Genomic DNA, 22,867 nt, shown 5'->3' with positions numbered 1-22,867 from the left:
AATCTTGTGAACACATCTTGCATGTTAAAATTGTTAAAAGTTTACTACAAGTAGGATTTTTCTCCTGTCCATCAAAAAAGAATTTATTTTATAAAATCTAGACTTAGATACTGTCTGCTGACTGATTCTCTCCCCTCCCAGAGAACTTCCAGCCAACCAAAAAACCCAAACAGGGTCTGGTATAGAAATATTTCACTGTATCCCAGCACGGTGGAGCTTGGAAGGAACCCCTGGGAATATCCAGTCCAACCTTCTCTGCTAAATCAGGGTCATCTGCAGCAGTTTGCCCAGCACCACAATGTCTAGGTGGGTTTGGAAGCTCTCCAGAGAAAGAGACTCGACAACCTCTTTGCACAGCCTGTTCCAGGGCTGCAGCACCTTCACATCAAAGAAGTTCCTCATCCTGTTCAGATGGAACCTCCTGGGTTCCACTTTCTGCCTGTTTCCCCTTTTCTTGTTGCTGGACACCACTGAGAAGCATCTTTTGCTATCCTTTTGCCCCTTACCCTTTAGCTCTTGCTGAGCATTGAGAAGATCCTCTCTCTGCTGTTCTCCAGGACTCTCAGCCTTTGCTCCTCACAGACATGTTCCAGGCCCCTCAGCATCTTTGTGGCTTCCACTGGACTCTCTCCAGTAGTTCCCTGTCTCTCTTGAACTGGGAAACTCAGAACTGCACACAGTGCTCCAGCTGTGGCTTCCTGACTGGGCAGGATGACACACAAGTCCAGTCTGGTGAGGTCTTACTTTTTCTAGATATGGTTGAGAGTAAAGATGCTTCAAGAAATTTAAGTAGCCCTGGAAAAGATTAATGGAGATGTGCAGCTTCTTCTGGATCAGTGCCACAAATGTTGCTGGTTCTACTACTAATACTACTGTTGTCAACAAGAAGAGTTACATCTTTCTCCTGTTTTTACTGCTGACTGATGAGCACAGTAACTATAGGACATGGACTTTGGCTTCAGGACATCTCAGAATGATCTTCCGGACCCATTGAATGCGTCTGATTTTGCCTACAGAATAAGCCACAGTGAGAAGTGCTCCAGCTGGCAATCAATGCTCCTTTTCAGCAGGTGATTCTGTTGCTATGAGACAGCAGGGAATCGCAGCTAGTTGCAGTGAGGTTGGATTCCAAGCCAGTGTAGAAGGTTTGCTTTTGCCAGGTGTTGCGGTCTCAGTGAGCCTGAGTATTTACAGGACCTCCTGAAGACTTGTTAATATAATATTTCTCCTATTGGGATGCTTTTAGAATGAGAAGATTACAGATGGGAGAGAAGCCCTGAGGCTTTGCATATCCTGCATGCCTGCTGGATGGGGAGGAGAAACACACAAAGACCTGCAGGTCTGTGCAGAGATTTAGTGAAACATCAAAGGGGGAGGCTTTTATGTAGAAATGATCTCATGCAATAGGGAGAGATAAAGGAGATGCTCTCTTTGCCACCATTTGTAGGCTCTAGGACAGAGGATACTGTCCAGGAGTCTCTGAGCCCAGTGTCCTCCTTCAGTGTCTGGTTAAAACTAAATGCTTTGAAGGTTAATTATAAACCCAGTTTATATATCAAACCATGATGTCTTTGAGTGAGGAAGCTGGGGACATGTTGTGGTTTTGTTAGCATCAACACAACTAGAGTGATTCTTCCTGCTATTGCCAGCTCCACCACAGAACTGTTGTTGGAAGAGATCAAGTCCACCCATTAGTCTAGAGCTCACCACTGACTGTTAAGCTGCTACTGCTAAACCGTGGCCCAGACTCACCTGCACTGTGCTCAGAAGCAGACTGAAGGGAAAAAGAATTGTTTCAGGATATTCCTTTCTTATTTCAGCTAACCTAAGTGCTGCATAAAGTACAGGAGAGTGAAAATCATACCTTTGCAGACTGTTTTTTTTCACTTGGTCGGTTGGCTGTGGGCTTTTGTTTGCTTGGTTTAGTTTGGTTTTATTTGTTTCCTCTTTTTCTTCCTGATCCATCTTTTTCTTTTTGGGATGGTGTAAATCTTAGCAGTGAAAACAAACTCACAACAACACCAACACATTATTGTGATCTGATCTTTGTTTGACAATAATTTGCAACACCTTAGGCCAACTCTAATGTCCTTCTGGAAGAAACCCTTTCCACTCAATGTCATTAGAGGAGCTCAACAGTAGGATGAAGAGAGAACAGAATTGCCTTCCTTACACATTTGCTATATCAAAGAGGAGAGGAAGCTATTTTTGCTCCCTTCTGGTGATGCTGTAAAGAAACCAACAGCAGCAGAGTGGCTCTTGCAGGTCCCATATTGCAGCACAGCACACATTAAATACAGCGTCTAGCTCAGAGCTCAGTAATCCTTCAAAGGTTTGTCAAGATAGATACAGCCTACACCAAGCCACCATTAGCCTACTGGAAGTTAAGCTTATAAAAGGTTTATTTATTTTGGGGGGGAGGGGGTAGAATTTAAACCAGTACTCAAAATAGTTCTGCTGTCCTGGCAAAAAATAATTCCAAAACCCCAAAACCAAACACCACTCCTCCCCCAAACTTCCCCCCCCCCCAAAAAAACCCCACACAAACACAACCAAAACCAACCAACCAAAACCCCCAAACAACCCAAACATTTTGTGTTGTATTTCAAGTCATGCTGTGTTTCTAGGGGCTTGGTTTTGGGGTCACTCTCCTGACAATCAGATGATTCAGAAACATTTTAAATTCTAAGCCTCTCAGATTCTTTTCCCACTGGACTGCTGCTGAGATCAGGTTTGTGTGGTGGGAGAGAGCAGGCTAATTTCACATGGCTGCTTTACAGCAGCAGAGTGGGCAGTGAGAAATGTGTAGAAGGAGATCTGGTACCTGTCCAGGTTAGAGGAAGGCTTCTTCTCTGCTTTGAGTCACAACACCTTCTATGTCAATCATAGAGAGCAAGAGCTCAGAGCAGTGCTTGGGAAAGCTTGATTTAAAGTAGCAGCCAGCAAAGCCCAGGCAATGGAGTTGAAGGAGTGATGTTACCTGTAACAAATACTTTCCAAAGCAAGTTCCTTAGGCTGTATTTTCACATAGGAAGGAAGGAAGGAAGGAAGGAAGGAAGGAAGGAAGGAAGGAAGGAAGGAAGGAAGGAAGGAAGGAAGGAAGGAAGGAAAGAAGGAAGGAAGGAAGGAAGGAAGGAAGGAAGGAAGGAAGGAAGGAAGGAAGGAAGGAAGGAAGGAAGGAAGGAAGGAAGGAAGGAAGGAAGGAAAGAAGGAAAGAAGGAAAGAAAGAAGGAAAGAAAGAAAGAAAGAAAGAAAGAAAGAAAGAAAGAAAGAAAGAAAGAAAGAAAGAAAGAAAGAAAGAAAGAAAGAAAGAAAGAAAGAAAGAAAGAAAGAAAGAAAGAAAGAAAGAAAGAAAGAAAGAAAGAAAGAAAGAAAGAAAGAAAGAAAGAAAGAAAGAAAGAAAGAAAGAAAGAAAGAACAGACTGTTTGAAGCCCAGGAGGATTTCAGCTTGCTTTTCTCAGCTGAGTCACCTCCACATCCACCCCCTCCTTTTGCTGTAACTAGAGGGCAGATGGTTGATGCTGGAATTAGCCAAGCACTGTACCGCCTGCTGCAAGCTTCTCTATGCTCCTTAGCTTTGCAGCCATCCCCTCACAAATGAGGGGGAAGTAAGGGTTAGAGACTAGCTCCATAGTACCCCTGAGGAATGGGGTTCCCTCACCTGGGCTCAGCAGGCACGATGCTTCAGCCACTGAAGCAAGCCACGAGGCAAGAACAGAGGGCTGCCTTTAGCCCCATGTTGGAGTGGGACAGCACAGAATTCTACAGGAGCATCAATCTAGTGGAAAATGAAAGTGCTGCAGATCGCCTGGCATTGCTGTGGCATTGAATTCCTTTGCAGTGTGACCTCTGTTACTGTTCAGGTGGAACTATTGACAGTCGTGAGCAGTTGTATGCTCACGTTGCTCCCAGTGTGGAAATGTGGTCTCCCATGCTGGTCACTTAAGTGTCAAGAGTAGGCAGCAGGAATCCTGCTGATCATTAGAGGGACTGATCCAACATCTGGGAGTTTTATGTTTTAACCCCGTGTCATTTCAATCCTTGTCCTACTAGATCCTCTCCTGCTAGGAAATAAAGATATCTGAAGTTGTTCTGATGGGTAAACGAATGCAGCAATTTCTCGTGGTGGATTTGGAACTGTATCACTCTGGTTTGATCATTTTTACCAAGTGTGTCTCCATAACCAAGGGCGCCAAGAGCATGTTCAGTTTTAAGGAAGGACTTGTGGATGTGGTGTGAGCATTTGACTCACAGGAGTATTCTGATCTAGCCTATTTTTTCTGTAGAGTCATGGGATGGTTTGGGTGGGAAGGGAATTTAAAACTTACCCAGTCCAAATGTCCCGCAGTCAGCAGGGACATCTGCAACTAGAGCAGGTTGCTCAGAGCCACAAACAACCTGACCTGCAATAGTTCCACAGATGGAGCACCTACCACCCCTCTGGGCAACCTGAGAGAGGGTCTCAGCACCCTCAGTGTCAAAACTTTCTCCCTTCTCTCTAGTCTCAATTTCTCTGAGTTTAAAACATCACCCCTTGTCCTGTCACTAGAGGCCCTGTTCAAAGTCATGTCCCCAGCTTTCCTCTAGTATATAGATGCACCGAGCAGTTGTTTGCCACCATTTACAGCAAGCCAACTTTCTGATCTTCACATCCTCCCTATCAATTATGTTTTATTCCTGTTTTTCAAGAAGTAGAAATTCAGGCACAGAAAGCATAATTGCCTCTCTCAGAATTGAGGAAGTACAATCTTGCAGGCGTGCTCTGAGCCCACAGCGTTTCATTGCCTGGTTACACAGCTAGATGGGAACAGCTAATTCCAGCTGAGGTTTACTTGAAAGGAAAGTATTAAGATGCTGCTGTTGCTTCCCCCTCTCATTTCTCCTACGTGGACAGTCTGTGTCTTAGCTGAGGGGGATTGCTGTTTTATCAAAACACAGAGAGTGATCTTTGAGAAACTGTCACTATTATTCCAAGACCATATTTGACTTTCTAAGTGTGGATTGTTAAGAAATACAATTCAAACCATATAGTGACCAGTGCCCCCTGCTCCTGGCCCCTGGACTGAGCTCAGAAAAATAGTTATTTTGTATCATTATCATCATCTTCTGTTCCAATGACTTCTTAGTGTGGGACATGCAAAGAGGATGGAGCTGATTGCCTGCCATCTGAATCTCTGCAGGAATTTCTTGGTGGTAAAATGTCTTATTCTGTACTAATGGTGTGCAGAGATGCTTAGTAAAACCCTTACCCTGACAGGCAGCAGGAGACACAGCTTGTGTTATATATTACAGCTTTTAATATTTCATCCACTGCTCTTGTGTAACTGGAACTTTTACATTCATAGTTCGTGGCTTTGGAATTAGAAATTGTATGGCTGAAGCTTGCTGTGGATTGCTGGGAGCTTTGTAGCTTTGTAGCTTTGGTACTGTAGAGTAGAGGTTCTGGCAACCATTTGTTGTGTGATTGTGGAGGGATTTGAGTGATGCACCCCAACTGTACCTTTATGTTTGCGTCACTCAGTCTTTCCATAGAGGAACCAGCTTCTCTGACAGTGCTGAGCCACTGCAATCAGAGGCTAACAAATTCGCAGCTGCAGCTCAAACAGTTGGCAAGTTCAAGTAGGGTCCGCAGTAATTCAGAGAGGTTTTGATAGTATTTATCTGATAAAAGTAGGATTCAAAGCTGGAACGTGCTTGGAAATCCCTGGCTTTAGTGTTTTCTGCCTTAACATTAATTGATGTTTTACCTTTGATGGAGTTATCATAAGCATTTCTCTTTTTTTAATCTTAGAGTGCTGCTTGCTGCACAGGCAGATGGTAACTTCCATTCCTTTTGCCAAAGAGCTTACAGTCTAATAGATAATGCAGCCAAAAAGTGGCAGAAAAAAGGAAAAAGAAGAGAACATTATTTACTGAGTATCACTTCTCAGGATAGCAGTGGAGCTAGAACAGAAGCACCACCTAAGAGCTGGGTGGGAAGGACATCACCAGCTTGAGATTTTACAGAGAATGTGCCAGGCAGAGCTCAGGCATTCAGAGCTCTCCAGTTAAATCCTCTTAGGTCTCCAAAGAAGATCAAAGGGAAAACAATAATTTAAGGTTAAGGTTATTGAGCCTTTTCAATAGGAAATGAAATATAGCTAGCCTCCCTTTGGAATGAGATGGACTGCTGAGTTTCTGACCTCTTGTGGTCAGTTATGACACCATGATGTTTTTTTCTCTGCTATCTTATATTTGAAGTCCTGGCCTAAACACAGCAGATAGCACAGGCTTTTATTTACCTATATACGGTCTTAAGAGGGAAGGTTGTTCCTAAATGGTTATTGAGTGCTTTGAGCTGTTCTATGTGGCATCCTTTCTCTGTTTCCTACCTATGCCATAAGCCTAGAGCTGTTTATTCCAAAGCCAAGTGAGTTTCTTTTCCACCAGTAGATAGTAGGCCCCCTGCCTGAGTCCCGTAAGTTGATTTATAATTTATTCCTAGATAGCATGACAGCAGAGTTGCAGTCATCTTCTTTGCAGCACAGAAACATGAAATCATTAAGTTTGGAAAAAACTTCTAAGTTCATCAAGCCCAACACCACTGTGCCCACTAAACCATGCCCAAAAATACCATGTCTACACATTTCTTGAATACCTCCAGGGGTGGTGACTCCACCACTTCCCTGTACATTCAAGGCAAGGTTGGATGTGGCACTTGGTGCCATGGTCTAGCCTTGGGCACTGTGGTAAAGGGTTGGACTTGATGATCTGTGAGGTCTCTTCCAACCTTGGTGATACTGTGATACTGTGATTGTTCCAAGGCTTGACCAGCAGCACAGATTTGCTCAAGAAGTATTTTTAGCTTCTAGAAAAACAAATTCTGGTCTCAATATAAGAAATCTTCTTCTTTGCACAATCTGATACGTTCTTCATGTGGTCAGAATGTGGTGAAGGCAAGAAAGCACTGACCCCAAAGTGTCATAGAATCATAGAATCAACCAGGTTGGAAGAGACCTCCAAGATCATCCAGTCCAACCTATCCCCCAGCTCTATCCAGTCAACTAGACCATGGCACCAAGTGTCATAAGCAAGAGGACTCAATGAAGCTCAAATTAGTCTTTAGACTGTTGCTTGCCTTCATTATCTTGGAGGTCAAGTGAAGAGAAAAACTGCAGAAAGGACCATACCTGGACATTGATTTCAAGTAGAAAGTTTATTTGGGGGCATTATGAACATGAAACTAAAACTGAAGGCCTGGTGAGGTATTCTTAGTTGTTGGTTTTTTTTGGAGGGAGGGAACCTTATGATGAAGATTAACAAAGAGACAACAATTAATCAAAGTCCACTACTTATTTTGGTGTAGTTATTTTTCTTATTTTCTTATTTTTCTCTGGAGCAAGATGCTTTCCTCTTGCATATTGAAACACCTTCCCACTTTGCATCTGTTAGTCTTAACTCCAGCACTGTTGATATATATATATATAGATATAGATATATATATAAAGTAAAAATAATCATAAGATTAAAAAATCAATTTTGAGAGTTATTAAGATATGATTTAAAAATTCATGTTTTAAAATACTGAATTAAAATTTTATTAAACTGATCTAAAGCAAGAAAGAAGAGCCATGAAAATCAATTCCTCATGAGAAATTATTTTGATCAACACTGAGTTTTTAGAACAAAAAGGAAAGTTGGGAGGTAGATTCTTTGTCTTTGCTACTGTTACCCACCAAAGATCTGATGTCACTCCTCAAATCATCTTTTGTCATCCATCTCATCTTAGTAAGCCTGCAAGGCTCTGCAGAGAGAACAGCAAGAAAAGAGTGTAGTAGAGCTGTGCGATATCTACTTTGTGTGCAGCTATTCAGTGTGGAGATCTGCTCAGCTGAAATGATGGAGACAGGGATAAAAGGATAAGGAAACAAGACCTGCAGGGCTTTTTCTTCCATTCAGGCAAACATTTCAAATGTTTTCATAAGAGGCATCACCATTTCCCTGCATTGCTCCTCTGCAGAACATCCTCAACATACACCTTCACAAGGTGGACGTTGTGATACACCTTGTGTTAAACTCAGGAGTGAGTCTCTAGAGCAAGAATTCAGTAGGAGCAGCACAGGCAAACATTGTACCTAGTCTTAAATTAAAGCTTGATTAACTTGTTAACAGGATTACGTACAGGGGACTGTGCTTGGTGAACCCACGATGTCCTTTTCCATCCTATGTCCCCAATTCATGGAGCATGTGTCACCAATAATTGCCAAGTGCTTACAAAGGGCACGACGATGCTTGTAAAAATAACCCTGTGATGCCACACAGGTTACATAATGACAATGTCTGTGTCAGGGGCTGTAAAGACCTGTGTCACTCAGGACTCTGCTGCCTCAAAGTCAGATGTCACAGCAGTGTACCAGTGCTTAGACAGGCTCTGGGAGAGAGGAAACAGGAATTGCCAAGAGCATTGTGCCTGAAGAGCTCACAATTTATATTTTTACACAGTCTGACAATACCCAGACTCCTTTTTGGGGGCTTTCTCTGATGATTTACCTTTCTTCTTCCATGTGTAGTATTGAAAGTGAGGGCCCAAGTCTCTGCAGCCACTCTCCCCGTTCATAGGTTGACAAAGATATTCTGAGAGGAATGAATGGGCAGATTCTGGTTGTGCTACAGCTACTTTCTGGCAGTGGAGCTGACCTCATGTGGCAGCAAAGCTGCTGAAAGGCTCCCAAGAGGAATGCTGTGGCCTAAGGTCATTGTGCTGGGTGGATGTCAGATTGATATCTTCAGACTGCAGAAGACGTGCTGATGGCACATCAAACACAGAAGAACACATTAGCAATTTTCACACCTGATTTGTTTCCCCAGTAGTACAGTGGTACATAGAATCACTGGGAACAGAGGAAAGCCTCTCATCTGCCTGTCCTGAGGAAAGGCTGAGGGACCTGGGGCTCTTTAGCCTGGAAAAGAGCAGCCTGAAAAGGGACCTTCTCAATGCTCAACAAGAGCTAAAGGGTGAAGGGGAAGAGGATGGGGCCAGGCTCCTCTCAGTGATGTCCAGTGACAGGACAAGTGGCAGTGGACACAAACTGGGACCCAGGAGGTTCCATCTGAACATAAGGAGAAAGTTTTTTCTGTGTGGATACTGGTGGCCTGGAGCAGGCTGCCCAGAGAGGTTGTGGAGTGTCTGGAGAGCTTCAAAACAGACGTGGACGTTGTGAACCTGGGCAAGCTGATGTGAGTGCTGCTGCTTTAGCAGGGGGATTGGACTAGATGACCTCCAAAAGTCCTTTCAAACCCCCACTATGATCTGTGACTTAACAGCAGGTGCAGATATACCTTCCGGATGCTGATGTACAAATCATAAACTCAGCCCTCATCTTTCCCAACAGACTGTTGGATGGAAAAGCTTAATTCAGCCAGTGACATTCAGTTAATTTTGATACCTGTGAAAGGAAATGAAGGCATTTAGGAAAGAAAGTGCAGAGGGACCTGGACAGGCTGGATGGGTGGGCAGAGGCCAATGGGATGAGATTTAACAAGGCCAAGTGCAGGGTTCTGCACTTCGGCCACAATAACCCCAAGCAGTGCTACAGGCTGGGGACTGAGTGGCTGGAGAGCAGCCAGGAGGAAAGGGACCTGGGGGTACTGATAGATAGTAAGCTGAAGATGAGCCAGCAGCGTGCCCAGGTGGCCAAGAGAGCCAATGGCATCCTGGCCTGCATCAGGAACAGTGTGGCCAGTAGGACAAGGGAGGTTATTCTTCCCCTGTACTCAGCACTGGTCAGGCCACACCTTGAGTACTGTGTCCAGTTCTGGGCCCCTCAATTCAAGAAAGATGTTGAGGTGCTGGAGCACGTCCAGAGAAGGGCAACGAAGCTGGTGAGGGGCCTGGAACACAAATCCTATGAGGAGAGGTTGAGGGAACTGGGCCTGTTTAGCCTGGAGAAGAGGAGGCTCAGGGGTGATCTTATTACTGTCTACAACTACCTGAAGGGGCATTGTAGCCAGGTGGGGGTTGGCCTCTTCTCCCAGGTAACCAGCAATAAAACAAGGGGACACAGTCTCAAGTTGTGCCAGGGTAGGTATAGGCTGGATGTTAGGAAGAAGTTCTTCACAGAGAGAGTGATTTCCCATTGGAATGGGCTGCCCAGGGAGGTGGTGGAGGCACCGTCCCTGGGGGTCTTCAAGAAAAGACTGGATGAGGCACTCAGTGCCATGGTCTAGTTGACTGGCTAGGGCTGGGTGCTAGGTTGGACTCGATGATCTTGGAGGTCTCTTCCAACCTGGTTGATTCTAAGACTCCAATAAGGGTTGGGGCCCTTCTGGATGCCTGCTCTTTGCTGTGCTACACAAGTGCCGGAGGCTTTCCAGGGCTGGCATAATGAATTGCCTGATGCTTCCAAAGCAACATGCAAATGCTAGAACTGTTGAAAACCCTTGGCTCCTCCTCCACTTGATATTTGCACTGAAGTTGAAGATTAGGGGAAGCAAATCAGAATACCTGTATTTAAAATCAGGTGACACTCTACTGGTACCACTTACAGACGACTGAGTAACTGTCAGCTGAGTTGAGGAGAAGTCTGACCATCAAAATCTGTTTTCAGCAGAGGTACATAGAGGTACCTTCATTTTCTTGTGGCTTGGCTCACAGTGGGCATTACAGTGGGTTACAAGTTCTGTGACAGCAGAAAGACATTGTGTTTGTGAGGTATTCCACAGACTCTGTGAAGAAACTTCTTTATTACTTAGTAAAAAAGTCCCATCAAAACCCAACCAGCTCACAAATAAACAAAATCAAACTCAAACAAACCTCCCATAACATCCCCACAAAAACACACACGCAAAACCCCAGCAAGAAATATATTTCTCTATCAGCTACTGGAGCATTCTGAAGCTAATTTGGGTCGCTCATTTATGCATCTCTATGCATGATGACATGCAGAACAGCTTTTGGAGAAATATTTGTTAAGGCTGACAATAGTAACTGCCAGATATGTTGTAGGAGGAGATGTTTGCAGTCCTTTCTAGGGGAAATAAGTTATATACTTCTGCAGACTCAGAACTTCATTAGTGACCTTCATTTAGGAACTACATAGCAAGAACAAGAATACACCAGAGAAGACAATTCCCAAAGCACTGAATCCTAATCCTCTGGCCCAGCCAGCAAATCTCCTTAGCAGAGCAGGGTTTGAAGAGGTCTGAAACAGCAGAGGAGTAAACAACCTCACTAGGCAATACACTGGATCATTTTGGAGGTGAGAGCTCTGAATATTTGCATGACTTTTCTTTTTTTACCTGCTTCCTGAGGGTATCTGAGTAAGTACTGTTGAATTCTGACATTGCTTTCTCTCTTCCATCTTTAAGTCTTACATTTCATATCACGACTTTGCTACATTCAAATTGGTGTCCGTTGATCTAACACTGCCCTCTGTCTGCCCCCAATTCCCTTTTAATTGCCACAGAATGGCAAGATGGTAATAACAGTAATGACAACAGCAATAATAATCCACTCAAACCTTTCCTTGAGAGCAGTTTTCAGGCTGGTACCTGGATATTGTCTGTTTGCTAGTACATCCATTGCTAACTATTTTTCTCTTGCTTTGATAGAAGGTGCAATGCTGGGCAGTTTTAGAAGGTGGCTTGTTTCAGCAGGGACAGACCTGCCTCCTTCCTTTCTGTTTGATCATCTCTTTCCTGCTTCAGCAGGCACAGACCCTGCATCCCCCCTGTTTGATCATCTCTCTCCTGTTTGAGGCTAATCAGCCAATACAAAAACCAGCAGGCTGCTCAAGTTGAGAGAGAGGCCAGGAAATCTGAATCAAAGACTCTGGGAAACAAATGATTACCTACAGTTGACACTCTAGCAAGGCACAGGCTTTCCAAGGCAGGTTAAGAGAAAACCTCTTTGCAGTGAAGATAACTTGTTTACCTTTTGCTGTGTCTCAGTAAGAGGTTAAAGGGCACAAAGACAGTGTTTCCTTGGATGGAGGTCCTGCTAACTGTGTTAGTGTGAAGACCTAGCTTCAAATCACAAGCTTATTTACACAGCCTAAAGTGCTTGGTCACTGTTGAGCTGAGGCTGCTCTGCTGCGTGAAAGAAGCTGCTGGCCAACAGCTGTCAGACAGGTAGAACTCCTGGATGAAAGAGGAAGAAATAAGGGGGTGCAGGCATTTTTTAAGCTCTTGTTTCACTCTTCAGCTTGAAATGATAGAATGGTTTGGGTTGTAAGGGACTTTTAGAAGTCCCTTCTACTCTACTCCATCTGGAAGGTTCTAGTCTGTCTAGTCCAAGTCCCCTGCAGTCAGCAGGGACATCTGCAACTGGAGCAGGTTATTCAGAGACACAACCAACCTGACCTGGAATGATTTATCAGCAGTCCTGGCTCACTTCTTAATGTCTAGTGAATCTCCCTCTGTTAGTTCAAACCATTGCCCTTTGCCCTATCACAGCAAGCCCTGCTCAAAAGTCTGTCCCCATCTTTCTGACCAACCCCTTGAAAGGCAACCAGACGGTCTTCTTGGAGTCTTCTCTTATTCAGTCTGAACAACCTCAACTCTCTCAGCCTGGCCTCACAGCAGAGAGCTTCCAGACCTCCTATCATTGCTGTGGCTTCTTCTGGCTTTGCTCCAACAGTCCATGTCTCTCCTGTGCTGAGGACTCCAGAGCTGGCCCCAGCACTGCAGGTGGGCTATCAGCAGAGCAGAGGGGCAGAATTCCCTCCCAGTCCCCTCCCTTGCCCTGCTGTCACTCTTATGTATAAAATATACAATGCTCTACAATTCCTCTGTAGCTTAAGAGGAGTGAAGGTGAACCAAGAGAGCTGTTTACAGATACAAAGCGAGGGGTGTGGAGGCAAAGCTTATCTGAGTCTCCAACACACCATGGAGGTAAAATGCATCCACATGTGTGACCAGATGATGTTAGCTTGAGCTAAATATAGTGCTTCAGGAGCCGGCCTGCTCTGCTGGTGATGCCGAGTGAACAAAGGAAAAGACTGTCATATCTCTCAGGCTTATCTAAACTGTTGTGTCTAATTTTGGCCTCCCTAGGTTTCTGGAGGTTGCTGTTAGCAAAAGTGGGTGGAGCAGTTTCTTTCTTGGCAGGTCAGCCAGAGAACCCTGCTTTAGTGCACATCATCTTCCACCTCTTGAGCTGCCTTGCAGGTGAGCTGGTGAGGCAGCTGCATGCCACGCTGGAGGAAATGCCTCCCACCCCTGCTAGAGAACCTTTGAATAACTTGTTATGCTTTCAGTGCTTAGATGATGCAAGGACAAATCCTACTAATCCTCAGAGGTCTTCAGGTGACAGTTGGAATATCTCAGCACGCTGAGATATTTGTGCCCATTGCCCCTTTTTCTGTTGCTGGGCACCACTGAGAAGAGTCTGGCCCCATCCTCTTGCACCCCACCCTTTAGCTCTTGCTGAGCATTGAGGAGATCCCTTCTCAGGCTGCTCTTCTCCAGGCTCAACAGCCCCAGGTCTCTCAGCCTTTGCTCTTCACAGAGATGCTCCAGGCTCCTCAGCATCTTTGTAGCCTCCGTTGGACTCTGTCCAGTAGATGCCTGTTTCCCTTGAACTGTTGAGCCCAGAACAGGACCCAGTACCCCCGATGTGGCTTCCGTAGGGCAAGTAAAGGAGGATGAGAACCCTCAGAAGTTCAGGTTCTTGATAAACACTCATCCTTTTTTATCTGCCTAGCAACTTGAGGCACAAGAAGAGCACCCCAAAGATGTTTCTGTAGCCCAGCATGACTCAGTGCATGGCTATAGTCTTTATTATGTCACAGCCTCAAGCTAACCCATGGAACACAACCTATATCTTAGAAGAAGGATCATTTCAGAAGCTGATAGAGCCTGGGAGCATTCCAGAATTGGTTTAGATTGTGTCTGGGAAGGCTTGAGTACTGGTAGCTAGGGAACAGCAACAGCTTGCTTCTCAAAGATTTAACTTTGTATTTATGGTGCTTGAAGGGATAAGGAAGTAGCTTCTCCTGATAACTTTGAATAAATGTTTCATGAAGACATAAATAGCTAATGTAAAAGGAATTTAAATGTGTTATCCAGAAACAATTCACTCTTACCATCCCTGAGACTGTAAGCAAAAAGGCAGCAAAGCCACTCTGCAGTTACAACTACTGTAAGCACCAATGGGCCTCTCTGCTCAGAAGATACCACACAGCCAAGCACAAACAGCTGCACTTTAACTTCTTGTGCCGTGGGCTGGCAGCAGCAAAGCAAAGGTTTCTTTTACAGTGACCCCATTAACATCAGACATCTGATTTATTCTATTTGTGTTCTTCAGCTTCTCCTGAACCAGGACTCTTCCTCTTCTGAATTCGCAGTCCCACACCTGCTTATGTCACTAACAAAGACAGAGCAAACCTAAGATAAATATGTGGATACTCTGTTAGCCTGTGAAGGCTGGGGCCCTCTGAGAAGACATTTATGACCTAAACCTACTGCTTGTATAAGGAGCTGAAATACCTGTTATTGCTTGCTGTCTCCAAGGTGCTTAGAAGCACAGAATCATAATGCTTGGAAAAGACATGGAGGTCTTGAGTTCAACTTCTTATCATAATACTGCCAAGTCACCTCTACACCATGTCCCTCAGCACCACATCTAGGTGTTTTACTGAGTATTTCTAGAGAGGATGATTCCACCACTTCTCTGGACAGCCTGTTATAGGGCTTAACCATTCTCAGTGAAGAAGTTGTTCTGGCACAACTTGAGGGTTTTCTTCTCATCCTGTTGCTTGTTATGTGGGAGATTGACCTTTACCTGCCTCCAGCCTCCTCTCAGGGAGCTGTAGAGAGCCAGTAAGTCTCCCCTCAGTCTCCTTTTCTCCAGATGAAACAACCCCAATTCCCTCAGCTGCTCCTCACCAGACCATTTCTGCAGATTCTTCATCAGCTTTGTTGCTCTTCTTTGGACACTGTCCAGCCCCTCAACATCCTTCTGGTAGTGATGAGTCCCAATATTTGAGGTGTGGCTTCACCAGTGCTGAGTTTTGTTCTGTTATCTGAACCTTCTAACAGGGATCTTCCTGATTCTTACTCAGTTTTACCTTTTATGGCAGCATTTATTTCATGTTGAACTATGTGCTAGGCTCAGGACCCCTTTGCACTCACAAAGGACATTCACTACTCTGAAGTGCTGATAAATAAAGGGATATCTGGACAGAAAGGGGACACAAAATTAACAGTGCAGCTGAGTGGTGCTAGGCAAGTCAATTAGTTTTATTCTAAGACCACAGGTAGAAACTGATATTCCTGTGTAAGACCATTCTTTCTTTGTGGGTGTAACCCAGAAGAGAACAGTACCTGTACCCAGAATATAATAACTTGCTGAAACTCCACTTAAAATGATCCAAAGAAAGAACTGACAGGTCTGAAACCTACCAAGTCACTTAGAATGTACATCTTTTCAAATGGGGAAATAATCAGGTCATTAAGAGGAGTAATAGTAAAAAACCTCCAGGTTAAGCAAGTTTTTCTCAGGAACGCCTTTATCTTGAAGTAAGGAAGCTGAAGAAGTGGATGAATTATATCATTCACAAGGACCTTGCTGAAAACTCAGAGCCTGGAAACGTTTGGGGATTAGGAGAGTGACCTATTTGGATTTCACCGAAGGATGAAGTAGCTGCTGAGTCAGTCACCTTTTACAGGAGGTATCCTTATTAACCAGCATCGAAACCGAGCAGCTGGAGCTACCATTGGACTTGCTGCATTCTAGTGGAACTCCTTTGTTAGCGGCAGAATTGACATTTAAATGAGGAGATCAGAGACCTATGGTGTCACACTCACCGCTGATGCCGATAGCAGGCACCGGGGAAGTCCCGGACTAGACTCAGCAGCAGATGGGAACCAGATTCAGAAGCTGGATTCTGCAACTGGATTCAGGAATGCATAGATCTGGTTTAAAGGCATAAAGAACAAAGTCCTCCTGGGACAATGGCCAACGAAGAAGATGCTTGACCCTGATGATCCCTCAGCTGCCTCCTGAAGCTGTCTTCTGTCCATGGAATGCAATCCATTGTTGGGCAGTTGAGGGTCCCCTATCCTGTCTGTGCCTCCTGCAGTTGCCACCTCTGACTTACTGCCCCCCAAGGTGGGTCACAAGATGTGACAGTGCCCCTGGTGTGCCCAGGAGCAAGGCCAAGGCAGGGCCTTTCTGCAGCCCAACCTTGGCAGAAGCTCTCCCCATCAGCTTCTCCCTGCTGGAAGCAGCCTGTGCTGCTGTGCAAACCTGCCTTGAACTTCAGAAAGTGCCTCACTGAGCAGAGCCTGAGCTGGGATGTCAAATCACTGAACAGAGTTAGTTCTGGTCTACCTCAAAGCAGAACAAGTGTCTGACACTAAGGCCTGCAGAAACACCAGTGGTTTTGGTCTGTTTGTTCATGTGGCTGAAGCATGTGGAGATCACTGGCCTCGAAGCTCTCAGAGGAGCATCAGCATCAAAGTGTTGGAGCGCTGGTGCCACACACGCTGTACTGCCTTCCTGCATACTTAAACCTGCTCCCTTAGGGATAGATGATGTGGAATGTAATTGCATACTCAGAGATGAAAGGCTAACCAGTGATTTATTTAACAGTCTAGATAGTACAATGAGCCCAACTGGTTCTGGCTCAGATGTAACTCCACATCACGCTGATATAAGAGTTACCCTAAGGTGACCGCGGTAGGTTTTTGAGGTAGATTAGAGCTAAACTTGACAAACGTTCTCTAGTTTGTGCTCAAGAAAGCTAAATGACAAAGACAGGAATTCTTCCACCCAGACAGATTAAAGTTTTTCTGAGCTCTGATGGGGGGAAGAGTGAAGAGGCTGAGATGGCACCTGCCCATTTCCCAGAAATTAAGATATGTGCCCTGAATGCCGAGGCCACATTCCCCAACAGTTTTAAAGACTCCTTTTTTAATGGCTTGTGGTACTTCATAGAAATCTTATCTGTGAAGAGCATCACATCTGGGATCTGCTGGGGAAGCAGAAGGAGTACATTCAATACCAAAACAGCACCTGCCATCTGGGATGTTGCAGGTGCACCCAGTACAAGGGGAGGGTGGAAATTACAGTGCTCAGTTCTGCAGCCAAGTGAAAACACAGGATTAAAAACCCATAGTCTTCAAATCTAACCCCAGAGGAGCTCAGATAGCATCAGCTCCAATGTATTCAATGGAGCTTCATGTTGTTAAGTGCTGGAAAAGGCTGTTTGTTTGCAGAATTATTTAACATATTTAGACTGTATTGGCTTGTCCCAGAGATGAAGAGAAACTTCAGTAAGGAGTCACTCCAGCAGATAGCTTTATCATTCTGCATCAGGAATGGATGAAGCTACAATACACGTTGTCCTCTCTAGAGGGAGGAAGTTAATTTCCATCCTCCAAGGCCCATTATAGCTCCAAATTCCAGATGGTCTCTATTTATCTCAGGCAACTTCAGTTTCTCTGCTTTGCTCAAAGTCTATTTTAAGTCATTCCATCTTTGAGGATAAATTTCCTCTGGAGTTTTGCAGAGATTAGACCAAATAAGCTTCCCCTAGAGTGACTCTACCTGTTTTTAAGGGGATTCTGCTCCTCTGCTCCTCTCTGCTGAGACCCCACCTGCAGTACTGGGGCCAGCTCTGAGGTCCTCAGCACAAGAGAGGCATGGACCTGCTGGAACAGGGTCAGGCAAGGCCACGGCAATAATGGGAGAGCAGGCTGAGAGAGTTGGGGTTGTCTGGCACAGAGACCTTCTGGTGGCCTCTCAGGACTTAAAGGGTTCAATAAGAATGTCTGGGATGAACTTTTGAGCATGGCCTCTTGTGACAGGACAAGAGGTGATGTGTTTTAACTAGAGTAGAGGTAAGGAAGAAATTTTTCACCCTCAGAGTGGTGAGATCCTGTCCCAGGTTACCCAGAGAGGTGGAAGATGCCTTATCTCTAGAACTATCCCAGGTGAGGTCATTTGGGGCTCTAAGCAACCTGCTGTAGTTGCAGATGTCCCTGCTGACTGCAGGGGGGTTTGCAACAGATGAACTTTAAAGGTCCCTTCCAACCTAAAACATTCTACGAATCTCTGATTCTCTGCAAGCTCCTTCAGTAATTCCATCTCTGATGTCAGTGGGCCTGTACTGTGGGAGGAGCAGGAGATAAAGCTGCTGTACCAGATGGGTGGAATTTGTTTGAATGAGAGCTAAGGAACAGAAAGGACCAGACTGCTTCATGTCAGGCTTAAAATCATGAATCCTTCCTTCCTTTTTTGTTTTTAATTTTAGTTTTACTTTTTTTTTCCTGCAGAAATCAGTATCTTGGAGAGATGAGTAGTGGTGAGGGCAGTAGAATGGATAACCTGTAGGCTTCCTGTCTTTCTTTGATTCCTCAGTGGTTTTGATTTGCTTATTTGAAACATTTCTGTCAATCGAGAAGGACTGTAATTTGTCAGCCATTTCTTTTGAACTGCCAGACACTAATCTCAAGTCTGGATCACACTGACTCATGAAGAGAGATAAAATTATCACCTTTGAATCACTTGACCGAGCAGTGACCCAATGGAAAGAGAATACAGCTTAAAAAAGGTGCTGAAGTGCCAGTTGTTCAGAAGGCTCTATAGGGTGATGCAGGCAACAGAAGCTAAATCAATGATCCAAGCTGGATCTTAGGAAGAAGCTGTTTACTATTGTGGTGGAACAACAGAACAGGTTGTCCAGGGAGGTGGTGGAGATCACGTCCCTAGAGATGTTCAAGGTCAGACTTGGTGGGGCTTTGAGCAACCTGATCTAGTTGGATATGTCCTTGCTGACTGCAGGGGAGGTTGGACTAGATGAGCTTTAAAGGTCCCTTCCACCCAGTGCATTCTGTGGCTCTATGAAATCTAGCCCCAGTCATTGTGGTGGGTTCAGGACATTGCTGGTGTTCAGACTGAGCAAAGCACTGAAAGCCTGTCATCAAAAATACTTCTGTGCTCCTCATTTTACCTTTTCAGTCCCATGCAATGCTCCCATAAACGGTAGCGGTTTGCAGCATTATTTCTCCCATCCTGCACCTGAAGGTCCGTGCTCCCTTTGTCTTCAAGAGAGAGCTCTGCCAGGGATGCAGAAATCCTTTCACTTCACTAATTCACCGTTAGATGTCTCTGAGCGATCATCCTTACTCCATCCAGCCCTGCCTTGGTAGTGCAGGCAGCACTGCGTCATACCTGCATTAAGTGTCACCATGGCAGCTCTGGAGAACTGCTGAGAGGTCAGGTGGGGCTGTGGAGAGGTGACCAAGACAAAGAGGACTGCTGATTTCCTTCCCTACCCTGCAAATGGGAAGCAAAGGAGGAATTCAGGAAAGAACAAACTTGTTTGGCAGTCCCAGATGTTTCCGATACACTCCTAGGGGTGTAAGGTTTGGTCTTCTCTTTAAGAAAGCTTTCTGTGCTTGATGCAGAACATATTTGTTTACTTAATGTCTTGAGAGTAAGAAGAGCTAAGTGTGACTGCTTTTACAGTAGTACCTGACTGCCTTTTGAGCCTGAGTATGCTTGCATTACATTCATTGCATGGAATCACTGAGTCAGTAGGGTTGGAAGAGACCTTTAAGATCACCAAGTCCAACCATTAACCCAGCACTGCCAAGTTACCACTAAACCATGTCCCTCATCACCAAAGCTACATGGCTGTGAGACCCCTCTAGGGATGGGGACACAACCACTGCCCTGGGCAGCCTGTTGCAGGCCTTCTCCCTTTTGGGGAAGAAATTTTTTCTTGTGTCCAAGCTAAAGCTCCCTTAGTGTAACTTGAGGCTGTGTCCTCTTGTTCTATCACTTGTTCCATGGCAGGAGAGACTGACCTCCCTGCCAGCTGGCTCCAATCTCCTTTCAGGGAGTTGTAGAGAGTGAGGAGGTTTCCCATCAGCATCCTTTTCTCCAAGCTGAACAACCCCATTTCCTTCAGCTGCTCCTCACAGGACTCATTCTCTAGACCACTCATCAACTTTATTGCCCTTCAACATAGAGCAATTGCCCTGAGTGCAGGAAGAAGCAGACCCCCCCCCCCCCCCCATGGCAGGGGGATTGGAATTAGATGATCTTTAAGGTCCCTTCTAATCCAAATAATTTTATAATTCCATGACTGTCATTGTTGGGACTGTACCTTGTCAAAATGACTTAATCACTCAGAGAGTCCTTTCAAGCAAGTCCTGTTACTCCAGTGGCAGGTTTTGAATTACAGCTTCACATCCCTGAATCTCATTCATTGTCTTCTCACTGAAACAAACCTGCTTTGCCTGTCTGTATGTCTGTTTGGAATCTGCCTTCCTGTCTTTCTGCAACGATCTATTAGTTGTGTAGTGGTAAAGATGTGAAGAACAAGTCATTGCTTCCAGGTCACCATTCATTTCCATAATGAAATCAGTTCTTTTCTAGAGGGCTAGCAAAGTAAAGTGACAGTTCTGACCGATTGACATTCTGTGAGCAAACACAGAGAACAAATTCAAATGGAACTTTATAAAATGAATGAAAATGGGAGGCAATATCTATTAGAAAGGGTAAACATAAATGCACAGTCTGAGTAAATGTTGCCCTTATGGTAATGTTGCTGTTTGCCTTTGCAATCAGGGTTATTTTTGTACCCATGTTATGTATTTATTTACTTGCTCTTTGGTTCTTCAGACGTTGTTCTCACTGTTTAAATTTGTACGTATGAGGCCATGTATACATGGCTGCATGCATAGTAATGGAGAATGACAGAATGGTAGGGGATGGAAGGGACTTTAAGAGATCATCCAGTCCAACCCCCCTGCCAAGGAAGATTCACCTAAAGAAGGTCACACAGAAACACATCCAGGTGCATTTTCAGTGTCTCCAGAGACTCCACCAACTCTCTGGCCAGCCTGTTCCACCGCTCTGTCAACCTTAAATTAAAGAGTTCCTCTCCATGTTTAGATGGAACTTCTGATGTTCAAGTTTGTGCCCTTTACTCCTTGTCCAGTCACTGGGCATTGTGCCCTTTACTCCTTGTCTTGTCACTGGGCAGCACTAGAAAAGAGCCTGGTCCCATCCTTTTGGCACCCAACATTTAAGTCTTGATCAGAATTGGTGAGATCCCCTCTCAGTCTGCTCTCCTTCAGACTAAAAACCCACAATTCTCTGAGTCTTTCCTCATAAGAGAATAAAGGCTAGAAGGATTTGCTCTGCAGAAGATAAGCAATTTGCCATTATTCATCTGTTAAAATAAGATGATAAAATAATCTTAAAGAAGGCAAATTCATTTTATCCCATATGCCTTTTGTACTGTTCACCTTGAGGAAAATGAAACAGAAGGCTCTGGTGATTATAAAACTATCAGAGAGGCAGGATTGCTGTGGCAGAACTTACACTTACCCCACTGTAATTCAAAGCTTTTCCTTTTTCAGCTAATATTTCTAATTTACAGTCCATGTAGGCTATAAATGCTTGGAATTGTTCATCAGTGAAGTCATCACCAGAACAGCCACCTCATGGAATTAGTTCCTAATGAGATTATTAGGCCTGTGTTTATTTTGTGGGCTCTGAATAGCCGACATAAACTTAGACATTGTTATTTTGCTGTCAAGACTGCGTCTGAAGCTCATTTTCTTTTCCAAGACTTTAAATCTACTACAGCACAGCTCCCAGAAAGTAACAGGATTAGTTGTGTTGTAGAAATCTTCATTATGCACTGGGGACAAAGGATCTTGACCAAACTGCCAGCCAACTGCATGATTTATACTGATCAGACAAATAAAATGCCACGCAAAGAACAAGAAGAGAAGTGAGCTTTTTCTGTTTGGATTCATTTTCATGAAACTTTCTTCTGAATGTGCTGGTTTTCCCTAAAAGAATAACTTAGCTCACCACTGAACCATAGAATTACTTTGGTTGGAAGAGACCTCCAAAATCATTGAGTCCAAACCAACACCACTGTGGCCATTAAACCATGTCCCCAGGTGCCATGCCCTCACATTTCTTGAACACCTCCAGGTATGGTGATTCCAACACCTCCCTGGGCAGCCTGTTCCAATGTCTGACCACTCTTGCAGAAGCAAAATTGTTCCTAATATCCAATCCAAACCTCCCTTTGTGTAACCCCAGGCCATTTTCTCTTGTTCTATCACCTGATACTGAGAAGATACCAACCTGAACCTCACTCCAACCTCCTTTTGGGTAGCTGTAGAGGGCTCCTCAGCCCTTTCAGCCTCCCCTCAGCCCTCTCAGTCTCTCCTCAGCCTCCTCCTCTCCAGGCTGAACAATCCCAGTTCCCTCAGTTGCTCCCCATAATACTTGTTCTCTAGACCCTTTGCCAGCTTTGTCACCCTATATATATTGAGATGAAGTCTTCAATGGATGAACAGAGTTATGCAAGAATTGGGCATGATGACAATAAAGTGGACTACTGTAGTGCTTGAAAACCTCCCACAATGTCACTTCTCAGCAATTTAGATGAGGAAGTGATGAAGGATTCTGTCTCCATGTGAAGTCACAAGGGAAATTTTGCAAAAGCAATGTCTAATTTCCACCCTGGTGAGGCCTCATCTGGAGTACTGAGTCCAGTTGTGGGTTTTTCAGTTCAAAAAGGACAGGGAACTGCTGGAGAGGGTAGGACAATGGGCTACAAAGATTACTAGGAGGCTAGAACATCTTTCCTATCAATAAAGACTGAGGAACTTAAGGCTTTATAGCATGGGGAAGAGAAGACTGAGAGAGGATGTAATAGATTCTTACAAATACTTAAAGGGTGAGTGTCAGGAGAATGGGGCCAATCTTTTTGCAGTGGTGCCCAGTGACAGGACAAGGGGTAACTGACATGAACCTGGACATAGAAAGATGAAGATTTGAACATCTAAAGATGATCAGGATCTTCTTTATCTTGAGGGTGATAGAGACCTAGAGCAGGCTGCACAGAG

This window comes from Pogoniulus pusillus, chromosome 19, assembly GCF_015220805.1.
Source record: "Pogoniulus pusillus isolate bPogPus1 chromosome 19, bPogPus1.pri, whole genome shotgun sequence".
Taxonomy (NCBI): Eukaryota; Metazoa; Chordata; class Aves; order Piciformes; family Lybiidae; genus Pogoniulus; species Pogoniulus pusillus.
Note: the sequence above shows the minus strand (reverse complement) of the source record.